This window comes from Danio aesculapii, chromosome 21 (assembly GCF_903798145.1).
Source record: "Danio aesculapii chromosome 21, fDanAes4.1, whole genome shotgun sequence".
Taxonomy (NCBI): Eukaryota; Metazoa; Chordata; class Actinopteri; order Cypriniformes; family Danionidae; genus Danio; species Danio aesculapii.
This window is the reverse complement of record NC_079455.1, coordinates 39,869,816-39,874,034: the sequence shown is the minus strand read 5'-3', so window position 1 is coordinate 39,874,034 and position 4,219 is coordinate 39,869,816. Positions and strand designations below refer to the sequence as shown.

At 37.5% G+C, this 4,219-nt stretch overlaps 1 protein-coding gene across 1 annotated transcript in view; it reads left to right on the top strand.

The window, feature by feature from the left end:
• The first annotated feature begins 3,906 nt into the window (after nt 1-3,906).
• shroom3 (shroom family member 3) overlaps nt 3,907-4,219 on the top strand; it is a 135,509-nt gene continuing 135,196 nt past the window's right edge. Inside the window, exon 1 of the mRNA XM_056447195.1 lies at nt 3,907-4,219. This exon is cut by the window's right edge and continues 422 nt beyond it. The gene's annotated coding sequence lies outside the window, so the exon portion shown is untranslated.

The window sequence follows — 4,219 nt, the reverse complement described above, 5'->3', positions numbered from 1 at the left end:
GTTAAAAAAAAAAAAACGTAGCTCCTGGGACGTATTTGGCACTCTCCAGAAATGTATATAACGGTGCGTTTTCAGAATTAACCAGGGTTGGCTATAATAAAGAATGGCTAAAACGTGCCCCTAGGGAGTGTTATTTCATTTAAAACAGGGGTCAGGTCTTACAGCTGCTGGAAGAAACAAGTAAAAAACAGGTTAAAGTGATGATTAACAGGTGAGGGATGGCCAGAATGAATATAAATGACATATTTACCTTGATACTCCAGCTGTTTCTGCTTTACACTGTCAACATCAATTTGAATAAAATTGTCGGCATCAACTTAAAATCTAAATCCATTTGAATTAATACAAAGTAAATAAAACTGACATATCTTCAACTTTTAAACCGCATTTTTACATCTCCATGTGCTTTTGATTTATAACCGCATGAATGTGGGTACAAGTCAGACATCTGTTTTATATTTGAGGCAAAAGCTGATTCACTGTGGATCATCAGTCAGCTTTAAACAACGGCAGAGGGCACATAACTTTACTACATGTTATTATAGATTTAGATCCTCTGCATGGTTTAAAGTCTGGTGTTTTAGATATTTTTAAATTTGCAGAAAATTACTGTAAAAATCTGAATATTAGCAGTTTTATGTATTTTGTGTTTATTGTTTTTATTTTTCCCCAGTTATTTATGCTTTTGGATTGCATTAAGGAGCCTCGATCTTTCGTTTAACAACTTTTAACCATGAACAGTTTGAAAAAGTGACATTTATGAAAATTTTTTAATAGTTTAAAGTGATATATTGTCTGTGATGATGTTGTAGTTAAAGCTAAGCAGGGCTGAGCCTGGTCAATACCTAGATGGGAGACCACATGGGAAAACTAGGCTGCTGTTGGAAGTGGTGTTAGTGAGGCCAGCAGGAGGCGCTAAACCTATGGTCTGTGTGAGTCCTAATGCCCCAGTATAGTGAAGGGGACACGATACTGTCAGTGAGCGCCATCTTTCGGATGAGACGTTAAACTGAGGTCCTGAGTCTCTGTCGTCATTTAAAATCCATGGTACTTCTTGTAAAGAGTAAGGGTGTAATCCCAGTGTCCTGGCCAAATGTTATCCATTGGCCCTTAAGGCTGATTGATACTTCTGCATCAAGCACAAGCGTATGGTCTGGTGTAACCTTTGCGTGGTCGCATAGCCCTCGCCTTGGCTCAAACGAAATGTAACTACATGTTGCAATGACGTGTAGCACAATCTCTGATTGGTCGGGTTGGTAGCGATCACAAGCATGGGTGGTACTGAGAGCTGTGAGCCCGATAGAGTGAGTGTTTACAAGTGTCAAGTCCTGTGAAGGAACTCCAGATGGAAACTGTTGTTTTGTGTTTACATTATGTTTAAAGTTGTCACACGTCCACCAGCTCTGAATAAGCGAGTTTTAGCTACTTGTAGCTAAAACACCCGTGAAGAAACTAGACACAACGAGCATAAAACACTGCCAGTTAACGTTTCGGAAGTGTTATTGCAGAGCAACACAAACAGCACGCAGAAGTATAATTGCCTACAAGCAAGGCAGGCGCCGTGGGTCAATCATCCCCATACACCAATTTGGCTGGTGTGTGGTGAGCGCACTGGCGCCGTCGTCCTGTGGCTGCCGTCACATCATCCTAGTGGATGCTACACACTGGTGATGGTGTGGAGAGACCACCCTCATGATTGTCAAGCGCTTTGGGTGTACAGCAATACACAATAAATGTGTTATGCAAATACACACATAACATTGTATACTACGCTTCAAAAAGCTTGTAATAAGCTGCCAGTACATTTTCAGCTATTTTACAGACTTCTCTAGATATTATTTCTTATACATTATGTTATTTCAAACAACTAAAATGTCAATAAAAGTCACTTTGTTAAACTGTAGAGTTGAATTTTCGGCATCAAAAGTCAACAGAGGATAGATAAACATCCCATAATTCAATTCACATTCGTAAATAAATGGAAGACACATTTCTGAATCACAAAATACGAAAAAGGATCATTAACAGATATTTTTTAGTGTACAAACATTTTGTAAAAGTCCACCAAACTTAACCAAGGAATAATACGGTTAAAACCCTAAATAAAATAAGCATCTCTGAATAGCAGCTACATTTATGATTACGAAACATGTATGACAAATTACACACAAAGTCGTGTTTGAGGTATAATTGTCCAGAGATTGTAACGAAAATAACATGAAAGTATGTAACACTTTATATTATTGTATATTGTATTACGGCTAATGTTAGTTCATGTATTTACTGGCATGAATAAACCATAAACAATTCATTCATTCATTCATTTTTCTTCGACTAGTTCCTTTATTTATCAGGTTCGGCACTGTGGAATGAACCGCCAACTTATCCAGCATATTTTTAATGCAGCAGATGCCCTTCCAGCCACAACCTAGTACTGGGAAACCCCATACACTCTCACATTACATTTATTACAGTGTTTATTAATGTTTGTCAATGTTAGTTAACGAAAATAAATTAGTTCATGTTAACTCAAGCTAATGTTAACAAGCACAGTGTTGATTTTTATAAAACATTGCACTGATTAATAAATGACTGACTTAGTTAATACATGAACAGACATTAACTAATGAAACCTTATTATAAAGTGTGATACAGATGTTAAAGGGATAGTTCAGCCAAAATTGAAAACATCATCATTTACTCGCCATTAACTGGTCACAAACTTGCTTGAGAATGTTGGAAACCGGTAGCCAATGACTTGCATAGTGTTTTTGTTCCTACTGTGGATGTGAATGTCTGCTGGTTTCCAGCATTCTTCAAAATATTTTCTTTTGTGTTCAACAGAAAAAGAAATCATAATGATTTGTATTCACTAAGTGGTGTGTAAATTGTGAGTATATTTTTATATTTTATTTTGGCTAAACTATCCCCTTTAGCTCAGACACTGATAAAGGGAAAAATGTATTAAGTGCAAAGTGATTAACAGGCAGAGGGCGATGGTGATGGTGATTTTAAGTAGGGCACAAAACCAGTTGTTGTCTAAAAACACTTTTTACAGTAACATGGAAGGTAGTAGGAACATTTAGATTGGCATTTAAAATAATCACTGAGAGAACATTTAGGTCACAGAATAAATATATAACCCAAGTCATTTAGATTATCTGTGGAACTCAATTGAAGTGGTATAAATGCCAGTATGGACCCACATCTGTCTCGTTGATATACCCATCTAATTCATATGAATAACCATCCAAACACCATACAGTAGAAATTGTGCAATGCTTTATACTGCGCAATGCTTTCCACTTTAGATACAGTGTTGAGAAATGTTAAGCTACTTTTAAAAGTAAAATTAGCTCTCTTAATCTTAAAAAACGCAAAATCAACACACACTTTCACACTACTTTCCTTAAAAAGTGACTAAGCAGCCTAATACATTTAGTTAATTTTTATTTAGGTGACTTCTCGACTTAACATTGTTGAAACTTGCAAGGAAAACATACAAACACAATATTTTAACAACTTTGGTCAGTGTCTTTTAAACGTAGTCTAATATATTACAATGTTAAGTTACTTAAAAGGGAAACTAAGCACATTAACACATTTAGTTAAAATTTTAAGCCTATATTAGGCTACTTTTAGGAGTAACTTTACTAAGCTGATGACTTGACCAAACTTGTTAAAAGATGATGTTTGTATGTTTTCCTTGCATGATGTGGGAGGACATAGCCTACTTATTTGACTAGCCTACATTATGTCAGCCAGTTTTGGTGTTGTGCACCAGCAGTACGTGATTTCGGGAGCTGCCGTATTATTTCACTGTGGCGGAGCGGTTTGCACTGTCGCGCATGCGCGTCACCATTCCGATGAACTGTGTGGAGTTAGATGGGTGGGGGGGGTCGACAACAGACTCCCTCATCCGTGGCTGCGGAGAGTTTCAGCGCATCAACAAGAAAAGAAAACTTATAAACGATGTATTTTAGACGCTGAAACTGAGCTTTGTACTGAATCGATGGGTTTGGAAATGAGTAAAGTAACTTCTTCTTTCTGACAGGACTCTGAGGGCGCGCGGCGGGCGCGAGTGCTCAGTCTTTCTACAGACGCAGTGAAATGAATCAAATGCTATTGTGATGTAAAAATGAAGTCGGAAGCGAGCGAGGACTGACAAACGGGGTTTAAAAGTGAGACCACTGCCTGGAAAAGTGGCACACACAAATCA